Source organism: Aphis gossypii, chromosome 3, assembly GCF_020184175.1.
Source record: "Aphis gossypii isolate Hap1 chromosome 3, ASM2018417v2, whole genome shotgun sequence".
Taxonomy (NCBI): domain Eukaryota; kingdom Metazoa; phylum Arthropoda; class Insecta; order Hemiptera; family Aphididae; genus Aphis; species Aphis gossypii.
In genome coordinates this window covers 27,895,161-27,912,524 of record NC_065532.1, presented here as the reverse complement: position 1 = coordinate 27,912,524, position 17,364 = coordinate 27,895,161, and the positions used below count along the sequence as shown (strand labels likewise).

The following is a 17,364-nucleotide window of genomic DNA, read 5'->3' as shown; positions in this document are numbered from 1 at the left end:
GTATGAAAAAAAATATGATTCACAAAATGAAAAATATACTGCACATTTTACGGAATTTCGAAATAGGTAATTAATGATATACATTTTAAACTAAAAAAACTTTTTCAAATTTTAGTGGTTTTTGACGAGTTTATATCTATTTTATATTTATAGATCGGGAATCTATACAATGAAAGTTCTTTCTATGCAATTCCCTAAAAATCTTAACTTTTATTTTTATCGAGTAACAAATTAATTTAAATTATCAACACCTCTAAAGTAATTATACTGCGTATTCGCTTAATTCAAAATAGAGTACCTCTGTCCTCTATATATTTAAGCAATGACTTCATGTTAACTAAAATGAGTTTAACGTTCAATTTAGAAGTTTGTTAATTATGTTTGTACTTAAAATTGATTACCCTATTTCATGATTATTCTCCTGTGTTGGCATATAATTTTAAGCTATAGATTTTTACTGCTTCTATAAATATTATATTATAGACACAACAATAAAAATTTAAAATAAATACATATTCATTGTAAAGTCAATACATTCATCCCTCCACTCAGAATCTAGAACTTGACGTATTTTTTGTGAGGTATCAACATTTTAATTTAATTTAAATCCATTGATATATATAGCCATATAGGTATCTAAGTTATGAATATCACATTATGTATAGGTACATTAAAAAGAAATTTCCCATCTAAAATTGATAGAAATATAGAATAGAATTTAGATTATACATAGGTATTATAGTGTATTATAAGCTATAGCGATAGGTTAATTTTTTTGTCAGCCATATTGTCATAAAAATATTATTTAGGTGAAATAATTCAAATTATTATTAAGTTATGTTTTTATTATCTAAATATTACACGCATGATGTATTCTAATCATTGCAGATACAGTTTATAACTCTATCTATGCTATACTGACTTAAAATACATAATGTTACATTACTGCAGTAATATAACACTTGCCACTTGATTAACTATTTCGTCAGCAATTCAGTAATTTACTACATACACACTTCAAAATATAGTTATAGCGTCATTGTATGTTATATGTCTATTGCAGCAGTGTAGCTTTAGAGTAAAGTGTAATACATGATTTTATGAACGCGCGGTAAATGAGCACAAAATGGCGCGTCGGAGCGAATAATAATTTGAATATATATATATAGATTTATATAAAGCAGTGAGATTTCCTAGAAGGCTATGGTTAGAAAAAATTAGCAACCCTCATGATTTCTAAATCGTATTTTTCGACACGTATCAAATAAAAACGAAACGCTTGTTAATTTTTTTTTATCCATATAGTTAAACGTATTATACTGCATATATCTTATACGCTGTAAAGCACAACTGTAGAATGTATTACGAAATGAAAAATTAAAAAAGAAACGAAAATCGCCAAATTGTATGTACAAAACGTTATATATATTTACAATATAAACGGTTTTACGCTTTTGAATCCGTCCGCGTGACTTTATATGTATTATTATTATTATACACTGCAGCAGCAGTTAATGTTATATTATTACGATCGTCGTCGTCGTCGTCGTTATGGTGGCGTTAACAACGCGTATTAAGCGCGAATAAATATATCGGACGGGAGGCTCTAACGCCGCCCCCGCACTTTCTCGGCGACCGTTTACACGTCGGCGCGGCGCGTACTCCTGCCGTCCCTTTCGCGAGTCCTCGGCCGGAAGCGCGGGTAGGCGCGTAAACGAGAAACGTTATTTTCGCGCCTCGGCGATGTGACGGTTCGCGCCGCTTCCGGTTTCGTCGGCGTACGCGTACACGCAAACGGCGACGTCGGCGGCGGCGTCGGCGGTTGCGCGGCCAATGGCTCCCCAGCGGCCCATTCCGGTGGCCCTCCAATTAATCCCCTCGTCGCCACCCTAACCTCCCCGCAACGACCGCAGCCCACGACCGACACTTCGCGCGTAACGACTCCGGGACGCTTATATACAGTCATCAAATTCCACTCACATACAAATGCGGACAATAACGGACGACTCGGTAATAATGGGCCACTGTGCGAGGGAAATCGAATGAAATAAAAACAAACCCTATGTATATATATATATATATAAGAGAACGAGACGAAAACCACTCGCTAAAATGTTATCGGCCGTTATCGTCGCGCAGTATTGTTAACGTGGCGATTTCGGTATATACGGTATATAATATTATTGTTATTATTATAATGTCGGTTTTTATGACGACCGCGAAAATATTATGTAAGGGTTTATTTTTTTATAAAACAAAAAAATATATATGTGCGTACATTATTTCGTACGTCCTATTATCCTACGACGGCCAACCGTCTACAGTTGTAGTCGACATGTTCTTACCGCTGCAATCGTCATAATATACCTATGATCGTCATCACGATTTCTACTTCGACTTGAGTACTTACCTACTACCTATATCGTGTTAAATATGTCTATTGAATCATTTCATTTCCATATTAGAGTAACTCGCGGTCATATCTCCTAGCAGACTTGGCAATTTTGTTTTTCGTTCTCATCACGATGTGCCTATATAATAGTGGTGCACCGGATTTATTTTTTAACAAATCGATTAGTCGCGATATCGTTTTTGTTGTTTGGAATCTAAACATCTAAACTTTTTAGATGTCCAGACTTAAATTACTTAAAATATTACTACTTTGGTTAGGCCAACAATAAGAAAATACAGACAATCGTAACGTTTTGATCGAAATAATGTTACGCGTTGTTATCAATTAGTATTTAATGTATTGAATATATTATGTATAAATATATTTATACTATATCGATAGGATATACGTGATGGTATTTGAGCATTGGTTCATCAATTGAGGAATGTACTGGCTCACCGAGAAATTTCCGGGAGAGCACTCGTTTGTATATCAAGTGCATTAATTATTATGATGGTATTCATACTTTTACTCTAGTTTTAGTATAATTACAATAATACTTGCATAAGTATACTGGATATACTTAAAATATCGTATACATATAAATAATTTCTAACTTTAATATCTTGAAATTCATTTTCCCCTCATTTTGACATACGATTTGAAAATTTTCGATTCTTATTGGCCCGTTTACCATAGTTAGCTTTTAGAATAGCTTTTATTATTTCAAACTTTTATGGCTTTACATTTTTAAAATAGCCCTTTGAAATGATGATACCTATATATATTTTTTATACTATGATATACAGAAAAGACAGTTGATGAATTTCAAGTCAATTCATTTAGGTACGTGTAAAAAATGTGAAAGAATGCATGTTTATGTTTATACTGTTTGTGGTAAACATTATAAAATGTATTATTCTTAAGAAAATAAGGAGCAGCCTTTTAGAGTTTAAACGTTTTTACTAATAATTATGCCCTTATCTAAGACCAAGTAACGCGCGTGATTGTTCGTTTTCGAAATTAAAAACCATTATAACTCTCTTAAGAAGTTATACAATTAAAACTAATTTAGAAGTTTTAGCTGCGAGGGAAAATTATTATTGGATATTACTTTAGATGAAGTTATAAAGCTAATGTGCAACAATAGTACTAAAATGCAAAGGATTTTCAAAGTATAAATATTTTAATTTAATCATTTATATTTTATCATTTTATTATTGTTTAGGTAATTAGGTACTATTTATATTTTAATAAGTTAGAGTTTCTGTATTACATTATAACTTTTAAATATATTTAATCATATTTATGCAATTTAGATTGTTGCATTTTTAAATTTTGAAGTGTAAATTTTAATTTGAAAAATCCGAAAAAATTTCTTAGTATAAGTAATTCATCATCTCTTGTTTAATTCCCCATTGTTGAAAACTTTTTACGAGTATATTAAGTTGAAATAAATTTCATCGTGTATGCTTTTAATCAACTGCATCACTTGTAAATAATATAGTGCATAGTTTTAAAGAAGTAATGGTAGACTTTTAAGGGGTTAAACTTTTTATGCTTTCTTAATACTCATTTTAACTACCTATATGATTTTTAAGTAAATATTTCGAAAGTTAATAATTTTTAATAAAAACGAATGTTTGATATAGTGAGCCCTTCATTATAATTATATTTCATTATGGAAATAATATCCAGTACGTGCCCGAGTCATTACTATAGAGCAATGTATAATAATATGATTAAATCAATAGCGTTATGCCAATTTCTCACGGATGCGTATCATACGCGTGTGCTTTTCGTACAGACTATGTGGTTCATTTCTCTGGTTATAAAGTACGAATTTTATGAATTTATCCTATGTATATACATACGCTGAAACGTGAGTGTATAAAATGCGTTTATCTGAAACACATTTTAATTACATTATAATGTTATTGGATCTAAATATTTTGAACTATTTGTATTATTAATTGGTATATGGTATATAATCATACATCGAGTACACATATTTAATTAAGAATTTTATTATTAATGTTATGATATTTACACAAAATAACAACTATTTTGTTTTTGTTTCCTTTTTGAAGAATATAGCGGTATTACTTACTATTATGACGGCGTGTTATGTTTTTTATTTTTTTATTTATGGTTTTACAATACGTATTATATAGTATCCCATAAAATTGCATTAAAGAGTTACATTTCCCATTTGGCTTTAATCTTCTCTAATTTATTCGGCGTTTAAACTCCTTATACTACGATTTAAGTCGACAATTAAAATTAAAATTAAATTTCAATTATTTTATTGCGACGAGTGCATATAAACGTTAAATGGAATCTCGATTTTGCGATGATGTGCAAATGTTACTGGTGTTCCGTACACCCGCCCGTGTAATTAAAATATATTATGTTATATATATACATATATGTTAGGTATTGTCAAATCGTTTTGATTTATATGGGAATAGCAATCGTTCAAATGGGAACATAATTTTTTTAACTACGTGTTAGTTCAGTTTGAGCTTGAGTTTATACATGATATGATGTTATATTATTTTTATGAACATAAACCCCCATGATCACAATCTAGTACTTCGGTAGCTTGAATTGTTTCCTCTTATTGCTACTCATCGTAGACGAAATGTTAATTTTTTTTTATGTGCAAACATCCGTTGTAATTTACTCATAAACGCTACTTTCCTGGATGACGGCCCAATTTTCGCATCCCTACACATCGAATTTTTTTTTGCACCGCGTTTTACCAACTATGAATTTAACTATCCTCACATTAGTGCACGCAACTTGTCAAAGAAAACACATTTTTCTTTATTCGATTAGTAATACTGTTTTGTTTTTATTATTTTTCATTTTTGATCGTGTTATTAATGTTTGTTTAAATTAGGTCACTCCTATATATAGGTACTAAATAAATTAATATTTAAGATTTTCGACGATAAAATATGAAAAGTACTCGATCTTAAGATCGATTTTTGTTTATGAATCGTGTGTATACCTACGTCGCACGTTATAGTTATATTATACATAGGTAATGTTTATAAATGTTTCGACCCATTATGCATTAGCGCCAAAATTTTTTGATTTAAAAATTTCAGCTTTAAAATTCAAAACTTATTGAAAGGTCTTTGTCTTCAACTGTCGCACCACGATTTTTTCTCTATATGACTATATGAATGTGTTGCAGAAACTTGTTCAAACCTATATAGTATACCTATCTAAACACGAATGTATAGGTGTTAATTTATTTTACTTAAAATATTGTTTATCTTTTATTCTATCAAGCTAAAATGTATTTCTTCTTTTAATTACTTAAATTATTTTAATACGCAATTCCTCATACGTCCTTCTATACGTATATTATACAGGAACATATAGCCTGTTGCGTATTATTATATTGTCACGTTATTTGTAAATAACTGGCTTATTTCTTAACAAAAATATTACCAACTTTCATCAATCTGCTCATTAAAATACGCAGTTTTTTTTATAAATAATGTACCTCCGTCCTATTCAAATTTTTACTTATTTTAATAAATAGGCACTGTTAAAATTAACTTTGAGAGACATAATTTTACGTAGATCTTGATTCCTTATATATCCTATGCTATATCTCTATGAGTGCAAACTAAATTTACGGATATTATAAAAATAATTAACTATTTTTTAATAGATTTCGAATAAGAAATTCTACAGTTGTGAATTAATCGTTATTGCTAAAAGATTGGTCGCCAGGATAATTGATCGGTGAACGAAGATTTTTAGTTTCTTAATTATTTTGTTAGGTTACGGAAAGTTATACTAGTATATTTAAAATATACAATTCGCCCGGGCCGTGATCAATTTACCGATGATTATAGATACTCTTTTTAACTATTAAATTTTTAATTTATAAATATTTTAAACCCCAAAAGAAAGAAAAGACTGATCTATCATTCACATCATTATTATGTTGTAATGTTGCAAATACCTATTTAATATATAGATACCTATATCCTTACTGATTTCTTAATGTATAGCGTGTCGTAGGTACCTAAATTATGTAAAATACATATAATTTACTTATTTCTGTAGTTTCCGTTTGTAATTTCTCATTTACCTACAATTTTTCATAGCATCGAAAAATAATTCATTCTTACATTAATTTTAAAGTTTCAAATCTATAAATTTCCTGTAAACTTTTATTTGTAGGTCATTTTTTTTTTTATTAATTGGATTTGATTTTTTTTATCTCAATATTATTTGAAATTAAAAAAATAATATAAACATGCATAAACATCAAAAAACGTAATAATATCTATAATTTATAACAATGTAAACGGAAAAAAATATTGTTTAAAATCCTACATACACCTTCAAAATTGGTTTGTTATTTAATGAAAAATTAAATTGATACGGTTATTTATTAAGTTGTATTCACTAATTACTGTGTCAAGCTATAATTGTTATAGAAAATATTTATCCGTTTTAGCAGTAAGAATGGGTAACAAGGCAATAAAACAAACAATAAAGTAGTGATATATACATACATAGCTAAATCTGTTTCTTTACACAATAATATTGACATTTTTTATTTCGACAATTATTGGCAAAATATTAAATTTTTTTGCAAAGTCATATAAAAGATTTTTATTGGGTTATAAATCGTGAAAACCTTCTTCTAGTTGTAGCGGAAAAACTGATATCCTAAACAATTTTATAGTAGATAATAGATATAAATGGTATAATAATATAAATCTACGTAATAAAACTAATATGTATACCTAAAGTCCTAAAAAGTGATTCTTATTGTAAAGTTAAAAACTAATTAAAATATTAACGTTTTAAGAAATATATTTTTCTACTTTTTAAGTTTTGGCTTTCTTGAGAGAAAATAATGTATACATTTTTAATTTCATATTTTGAAACAGAATATTCTTTTGTGATTTTCAATATAAAAAATTCAAATTTCGAATAACTATATATAGTAAGTAGTGTATATAGGTAAAGTTAGTTATAGTCATAACTCATAATTCATAACTTTAAATACTTAATTATTATAATTAGGAAATTCGCTCTAAATTCAAATTTTATACATTGTAGTTTTGGGGACAATATTTTGTGTTTGGCAAAATATGAAAGAGTAATAAAAATGTTTTAAATGGCTATACATTTTTTAAAAATATATGTTTCTAAACAGGTTTAAAGTTTTTGAAAATGAGCGTTATACTTTTAAATGGACTAATTTTTTTTATACGCATTATAATTTTGTTTGTTTATTGGGTTTAAGACAAAACAATAATTTAACATGTGACAGAATCGTCGCTATCATGAATGTAGCGTGATGGACGTATTGCGCTCATCTTATAGGTGGATTTGAGGGCTTTGAGAGATAACAAAATTGTCAATGTTTCATCGTTTTTTTAGCAGTACCTATCACACACCTCATACCCATAATTATACTTAGTACAATGTGATTGGGCACGTTTTTAATAATATATTTATACTGAGCCGACATGTCGGCCTCGCAAATTTATTGCTCAATGATGGCGAAGCAGGAGGACGATTATTCTTGCGACGCATCAACAAGTTAGGGATGCAGATTAAGATTACACTTGTATAAAATACCCATATAGGTACACCGTATAGTAGTAATATATATTATTATAGCAGCTATAACATAATAATATTACATATATATTTTATATCGCTGTATAATATATAAATATATATATTTATTAATACTTATATTATACATATACGTACGTGATATTATAGTGTATAAGTACTGCAGCACCAACGGGTAAACGCAGAAAAATCCTCCACGAAAACGCGTAATATATAAAGAGGAAAATAAGCGCATATAATACGTAAGTACGTGCGTATAATATAATTATAATGTTCCTCCGAGATGAACTCGGCGATCCGGTTTCGGTGGTTTGGACGTTAAATAATAGTAAAATATATACATAATAATATATTATATCGAGTCAAACAGCCGCTCGTCAGCGCTTGTGTACGGCAAAAAACGGAAGGGGTGGGAATATACGTAATAGGTATACATAATATATGATATATTGTGGATGATAAACGCGCGACCGCATAAATGTATCATAATATTATTATTGTGTACATCGTCGGACTGACATTATTCGGTCGTTATAATATATTATATAGTTGTATACGCATTATTATACGATATATTATTATAATGGCGCGTACACATCTATAATGTCATAATATTATTATTATGCGTCGTGGGCACTTTTTTTGTTGTACTGCTGACAAACATCACTATAGCGACTTATATAATTTATATATATATATTTATACTCGCGATGACCGTAGCACCGCCGCCGCCGCCGACGTAATAATATATACATATATATCGTTGTGCAGTATAAATAACATATGTATATATATATTATACGTTCTATACTCGTGACGTTTGCGTGTTTTATATGTATTTTTTATTATATATGAGTAACGACCGGGCCGCAGACGCACACGTATCGCTCAGTGTGATGTCTATATATATATATCTATATCGTACTTACATTATACATATTTTACGAATACCTATACGGTATATGTGTGTATGAGAATAATGTGCTACACGGAATTTTACGACTTGGCCGCCGCCGTACGACAATAATGATGAAATCCGATGCGAACCGCCTCAGGTACAATTAATATTATACCGACGACGCCACTGCCGTTGCCGCCGACTGTCGGCTCGCAATAATCTCTTTCTCTCTCTCACTCATATAATCTCCGTCTCTCTTAGATGTGTGTGTGTGTGTGTATATAATATTATCGTTTTTCCCCTTTTCAAAGGCCTAGAGTTTCGATCGCGCACGAGCTGTGTGCGCACATCGCGCTTTTTCGGCGATTCGCAAGGGACACCGCGAGCGCGGTTTTCCTGCTCTTTCGCGCAACCATCACCGCCGCCGCCGCCGCCACTGTCTCGACGTCGATAAATAACATCTCCGGCTTTTCGTAGTTTTTATAATGTATTATTATGTTGTATTACTGACGACGAAGGTCGGTTTGAGATATTCAGAAAAAAAAAGCAGTTGTAAATTTTTCACCTTTCGAACATTTACAAAAATCATAGGTACAGTATGCGTGACATTCGTCGCGTGTCTTTTTTTTAACGTATTTTTTTCGGTGTTTAAGTGGAATCAATACTTCAAGCCTTATGACGATTATTTTTTTTTTTTGTATTCTGTAAATACCTATTCGGACAGCAGTTGTATATTCTAAATATTTTAATTATATAATATAGATCTAAATCTATCGATGAAAGACGAGTCAATATATATAGTATATTGATGCTATTCGTTTAAATATTAGTATTTAGCTTTTCGCGATGAAAAACTAAAGATAAGACTATAATAAATTTAAAAATTAACAAAATCCAATCCATCTTATTATAGTTAATTTTGATAGTATATACCTATGTGATTATATAATGTGATCAAACCTGCAAATTTACACCCTGCTGTAGAACCACTCAACTCTTAAATCATTGGCTATTATTTTGTTTTAGTCTTTCAGGTTTTGCAGTTGCCGATAAATATCCGCGGTGCGATGATATTAAATCACTACTTTTTTTAATTTATTACTGCTTACCGCGGTCGTTCGTTTATTCTACCTAAAACCATAAACAAATGCTTTGAGTTATATTGTTATTATATCTTTAGTTATAGCTCTACACAATATATATTTTATTCATATGTGCAGGAGTTTGATCGTTTTTATAGCATTTGATTGTAATAACTATATTATATAGGTATTCATTATATACTACTTCTTATTTTCTATAAACTTTAAATATTGCCGTACATCAATCGGTTGGTGATGACGTAGCACAATGTATAATTTATGTTATATTCCATAGAAAAGAAACTAATATAGTTGATCAAATAAAATTCGGTGTTTATGATAATATAATGCATTTTATTAAACCGCTACCGTAGTATACTAAAAATTATTCATCTGCAAATAGGTAGGTATAGTTAATTATAATATAAGTCTTATACAGTGTGGCAGTGTGCAATTAAGTTAAAAATTTTAATTTTTTTTTCGATTCTCGATTTGAATTAAAAACATGTAGGTGTATACAATATAATATCAATATATAATTTAAATAACTATAATGTAGTTCTTTTAATAATTTTCTGTACTTAGTAATTAATGATTTTATTTAACTCAAGTTTGGATTGGTTGCTTCGCTACAATACCTTATGCTCTTTTTTTACTTTGTTATTATATACCTAAAATACTACCTAAATACTTTTACAAATATACTTATACGAATCAAAGTTAGTTGATATAGATATGCCAAGGGAAACTCATAACTTCCTATATTTAGTAAAAAGCATTAAAATTGGTCCGTATATTTATAAATGTATGCTCTTGCCTTTCAATCAATATTCCACCACATAGGTACTTTTTTATCCCAGTTCGTACTGTGGATAAGGGTAAGCTCCCGAGTTTTATGATTTATTTTTCCAAATAAATAGGTTTTATTATAATTATAAAGATAGTTGTTATGTTTATAATATACGTAGTTATAATACGAGACAATTTATACATCTAAATTATAACAAATTTAGCCAAAGTATACAATTCTTATTAATATACTCGTATGTCTCAAACTCGATGATAAATTTTATATTTCAAACGCACTTTCGTACCCATATACCTTAAGTATTAACTTTTAACACTTTTACCTGTATAACAGTATGCAGTGTATAAATAAATACATTAAACAACAATTTGGTGTATGGAAACTACTATCAGATTATAATATACACATTACACCTATAGGTACATAGGTATATTTAAATGCGTATGTACACTTTAAGACTATAGTATTAAAACTTATTTTTAGTCACACACATACGAAATGCATTTTTACAAAGATAGTGTCATGGGCATATCAAATATTTAAATTTCCCAACTAATTTTTGATAATGTTATATGAACAGCGTATACTCGTACGAAAATATATACGTATATAGAGACGGGTACAATGCGCATTATTTACCATTTGGAACAAATATTTTCCAACTTTTCATATCCGACTTTCATATCATGTTTTTTGATGTCAAGAATTATACACGCGATTAAAAAATGAGTGTAAACAGCGTACTATATACAACATATCTACTGCATTCTGCGTGCACGCTCGTCGCATGGACGAAGCAACGGATTATAATACCTTCCTAAACCTATATGGCTATATCTTATTTTACTATCCTTTTACGCGGATTATATATCTGAAAAACGTTCTGCATACTTTTATACGGGCAATTGTAAGGTATACATAATACATATAATAATAGTTACAAGTACATGTCTAACGCCGACGCCCAGCAGATCAGCCGGTCGAGTTCAAAAAGAATTATTGTATACACATATACACAGTTTTTATCGTACAACGCGCGTCCGAGTCATTTTTGTAATTTATCGGTTTTTATTTAAACCACTAGGTAACGTTTAATACTTATTATTTTATTGGTGTTTATACCGGTTTCGGCGGTCTGGACATCGCTTGAACGGATTTTATTGCTCGGGATGGAGGAAACGCGCTGCACTGCAGCTATTAAAACCCATCAAGAAAAACCCTTTTGCCGTGTGGTGAGCACGACGAGGCGGCAAAAAAAAAAAAAACAACCGACCACATTATCTTATTTAATTTTATTGCATTAAACATTTCCCTCTCGTCCTCTCCCCCGTACTCACCGACAGCAGTCGTCGTAACACGTCGTAACTATAACTTTGATAGCTGTACACACATTATATTATACTTGTACACGTTCTGACGGTTTTAGTTCAATTTTTCCCATTTTTATATCCTTATTCCAATGGAGACATCATCATCAACAAAAGATTTCACGTCGCAACGGAATGTTATTTTTATTCTTTTCGTCGGAAACGAAGACAGCGGTAAACGTATATAATACGACTATACTTTATATTATATACCTATAGTGTATTAGTGTGTATATCCAAAGGGCCATTAAAACGACCCGATGGTCGATAAATTTGAGCTATAATGTCGGAGAGCAATAATTATCATATTATATTATTTATATCCGAGAGACTATATTATATGCTACCTTGTGCATTGTGGCGATAAACTCGACGATGTACCTTTTATATAAAGGTAGTCGACGTATTGTAATATTGATATCTCGAAAACACATATTTGTTGGTGTTTTACACCATTAACGATGTAACTCGACGACAATGTATTAAATATTATGTATACATTTCTGCAGTGTACGTACATACTGTACGTACTGACATCTACTCGTACAAAAATACAAGTCCTCGATATTTTTCTATGGTTAATCTCTTATAGGTACAGCGGTCTGTGGTCCACTGTCAGTCCGCCTGGCTGTTAACGTAAACAATATTCAATGGACGATTTATCTGGTTGTACGAAAAATAAAAAGCTTACATTTCAAAAGTATTTATGCGTTTACGAAAAAGTTGAATGAAAAATGCACTTGTTTTTTTTTTTAATTTTGTCACGATGATATCTTCGCGTCTCCAATGCTTTGTTTCATTTAACGATAGTAGTCGATAGCACACCTGTATTTTAAAAGCATCTTATTTTCATTTGTCTTCTCCACCAATTGTCCAAGTGTTGTAACAAGTTTATGGTTACACTCTTTGTGTACATTTTCAGGTATACACGTAAAAGTGCAGTTAATCATACTAGAAGTGGCGGGTAAATGATTTTATCCTAAAAATGTCTCATTTTCTCATGATATCTTGATAACTATGTCTGCTCTATTTCGACCATTCCCTATGTCCTGTCTCCTGTGACCCTGTTGTTTTACTTTTCTGTTTAAAATTATTTTCTATTATTACAATGAATAGGATTTGTTATACTGTACACAATGATTTTTTTATTCGCATTTTGTACTTGTTTTTTAGTATTTAATTTACCTATCTTAATACTAGAATGTTAAAGTATAAATATTCTTAAAAATATTATCAGTAAGATTATTATTTCCCAAATGCTTGTTGGGTCATAGGTAAAAATTGCTTTAATTATCACTACTTGATAAATAGCCGGCTCTTTAGTACACCTTTCACTTTACAAATCCTGGTGTAGGTACATAGTACATATGTATACGAGATCTGTATTGATATTATATAATCACATTATAGCTTATAAGAGTAAAATATAAAGAAACTGTGCGCGTGTAAAACTATGCTATACATTTCTATCGGTATAAACTTTGAATTTCGAATTAAATCGTTTATATACACATAACGTACATGTACTATATATATATATATATATATATATATATATTATGTACGCTTCGCAGTCGTACTCGGATTTGATTTGATTTATCGTCCTCCGGACGGACGTCTGCGGCGCATACCCGCAACATCGTCACACACCACCACCGCAATTTGGGCCGTTGATTGTCGCGAACGATGTAGTCGTTTTAGTCGTCGCCGTCGTCCCGCAAAACGTAGCGCTGTGGCGGGTGTAGATCGACCGAACAAACCGATCCCTCGAGAGTCGTTATAATAATAATAATATTATGTGTACTCGTCGGCCGCTATAATAATGTTCCCCACGCGCGCACAACCGATGTACTTTGGTAGTGGTATATGTGTGTGTGTGTGTGTATACATGACTGTTCTGTTTTTCGACAACTTTTTCGACGCGACAGCTGCGTTGAAACAATAGCGTGTTTATTAAAAAATAAAAAAAAACATCAAACAAATCCCACCGACGTTGCATCGCGCGCGTGTAGTAATGTCATGTATAAAATTATGCAGTGACGGTAATGCGAAGGTAGTTTATCGAATCCCCGAGACTCAAACCGACTTGTTCTATAGGCGGTGACGGTGGTGGCGAAGGGATGTCGGTGCGAGATTAGGACGTGTCTCGTATAAATCTATGCGGCTTTTTTGGCGATAAAACGTGTGCACAATTTTTAACGATAAGCGCATCAGACTAAATAACATATTGTAACCTTGTACAATATTAACTACTAAGGTATTTGGACTGAATTTCCACACGTACAAGCGATATAATATAATATTTCTATACCTTTTATCTGTATATGTATTACATATTCTCGATAAATACAAATACACGCGATGCGCACGAACGACACATTAATATATGCATAATTTTACTTGTACGTGTGTGTATATAGAGAGTATCAAGTATGTATAGGTATATTAAACACGTATCTGGTATATAGTCGTGGTGTGTATATTATGCGTGTGTGTGTGTGTTGCGGTCTTGTACGCACTATACGCGCGCGCGGTTCACCTGTTCACACAGAGTCACGAGTACGTCGGCTGCCATATTGTTACCTGGCCAATGGCGTTCTCTCGTCCCGCACGCCACAGCGGTTTGTCGGACAATCGTTAAACGAAAAGGTAAAAGAAAACCGCGATGATCCATTATGGGTTATGATAATAATATTGTAGCTATATCATACTTTAGGTACCCGTCGTCGTGTCGTGTAAGCATATTATTATTATTATATAATATATAAGCGAATACATTTACACAGCACATACCACAACCATATATATATATATATAAAAGTACCACTATACCCACCAACTACACCTGTTTTCGAAAAGAATTTGAAACTTTGAAGCTTTAATAATCTATACATGTAATATACACGAATGTCCTTGCAGTCGTCCTCGCGTTATTTCCCCCGGGAAACTCGATCGTTTCCGGCTAGTACCTAAATGTACATATTATAATCGTTAATCGTATAGGTTATTTAGAGTATAATTATATTATGTTTGGGTACCTACGTGTAGAACGCGTACCTATATAGATATTACCGTCGTAGCAGCGATATTTGTATTTGCTATACACACCGATGCTGGTGATCGCGGTATTATAACTGTACAGACGTTTCCATTACATAGTATGTGAACAAACCAATAACTGTGAACATGCTCACGGGTACTCCACATACGCGATATCGTGCTGTATACAGTAGAATATTATTATAAATTGTGTCTGTTCGTCGTTGCCGTCGCCGTACCGGTGTGTATGTCTGTGGATTATCTCGAGTGGCTTGGCGGCTTATTTGAAAAACCTCGAACGGCCCGAGATAACGTAATGGAATTACAAAAACCTTATCCTATCAGTTTCTGTAGTCACGCAAGCACGGAAAACGTTGAACAAGTTAAACATATGTAGATATACATAATACCTATGTGTGTGTGTGCGCTCGTGTATATTTGTGTATTAAAAGGTGAAAAAAAATAATATTGAAACCACAACGTACACATGTACGAATAGACCAAACGAGATAACCGAGCGAAGAATATTTTTGTATGACTTAATGCTCGTGGTCGTTTTTTACTTAATTTGTTCCGTTATTATCGTTATAGGTATACCTAATTGTACGTATAATGTATAATATTACAAATTACATATAAAAATATACTTCGTCGTGCAAAATGTCAAATATATATATGTATATATCATGTAAATTTTTTTGTGAATTTAAGGAATAGGTACCTACTTTATATTACAACGTCTACAACACAGTGGTGCGTCATGAACCTAATGAACCACAGGAGCATACTTTAAAACCACCCTCTTACTCATCAATTCAAAAGTGTTTAATAATTATGTAATTTCTCTTGAAAAATTGATATAATATGATTTTTAAAATGATTAGGTAGTTATAATATTTATAACTAGCCACTGGGAACTATAATATTACTTATTATTATTATTAAAATGAATCATACAATTAGGGAACCCAACATACTAAATTTTCATCGTAAAAAGATAGGTATGTTAATGCTTAACAAAGTGCATTTATATATTATATATATATAAGACAATAAGCATATAGGATATTACAGAGAACGTTTTATAATACAGGTATAATAGGTAGGTATATAAATATATACATATTATATAATGTTCTCTGTAGTGATTAAGTACGCTGACTTAACATGATATAATAATGGCTATATATATTGTACATCTATAATCTATGTATATATGTACAGTATATACATGCATATACCTATATTATTACTATAAGAGTTAAACCATATGGCCATGTTCATGATCTACTGATCATAATGTTTGTTTCATTGTTTGTAAAGGATTTTCTATTATCTAAATAAAATAAAAAACGCAATCAATGTTATACACTTGGACTACTTCTAGACCAAAATTACCTATTATGATTTTAATAATTACCTGCACAATCCACTGTGAACCCATCAAAAATATTAACACAAACCTATTATTAAGTTGAACAATATGGCACCAGACATAATATGTACCTATGTAGTTAACGTAAAATGTCTCTATTTTAAAATATTCGATTAATTAACCAATTGTTCTAATGAAAGCTTAATTGATGACATCATTTGAAAGTGTATCCTCAGTAAAAGTTCTTTCTTCAAAATTTTTGATTATGTTCTGTTTAACTCAAACTGAAAATAATATTGTACCTTCACATAATGCACATATACCTATACTTATGAATATTATACATATTAACAAATATATAAATATAAATACATGTTAACGTTGATGTACATGTATATGCTATTATAACGTATAATAATATACTATGTAATTAAAAAAACTGTTATGGTGTATTGTAAAAGCGGATTTGACAAATGGTATTTATTTTTAGAATGAACACAAAATATATAAACCTAATATAAATTAAATGAAACGTTTTTACGTTACTAATGTGATAAAACGTATTTTCATTAGTCGTATTTATGTATATAGTATCCGCGGTGTGTCTTAAAATAAATAATCACAATTTATTAATTAATTTCAATTAATTTTAATCTTTTTTATGAGCGATCAATAAAATATCTATAAAACAATAATTAAAAATCTCAGAAGATGGATCAATTAAATTGTATTATGTTGATGTTAATATTTACCTTGCCGTGTTAAACATTAAGCGATT

The 17,364-nt window shown here is 30.8% G+C and overlaps 1 protein-coding gene across 1 annotated transcript in view; it reads left to right on the top strand.

Annotated features, from left to right (window-relative positions):
- The window catches only part of LOC114128036 (homeotic protein caudal-like), a 30,750-nt gene that overhangs the window by 11,281 nt on the left and 2,105 nt on the right, over positions 1-17,364 (top strand). The window lies entirely within an intron of this gene.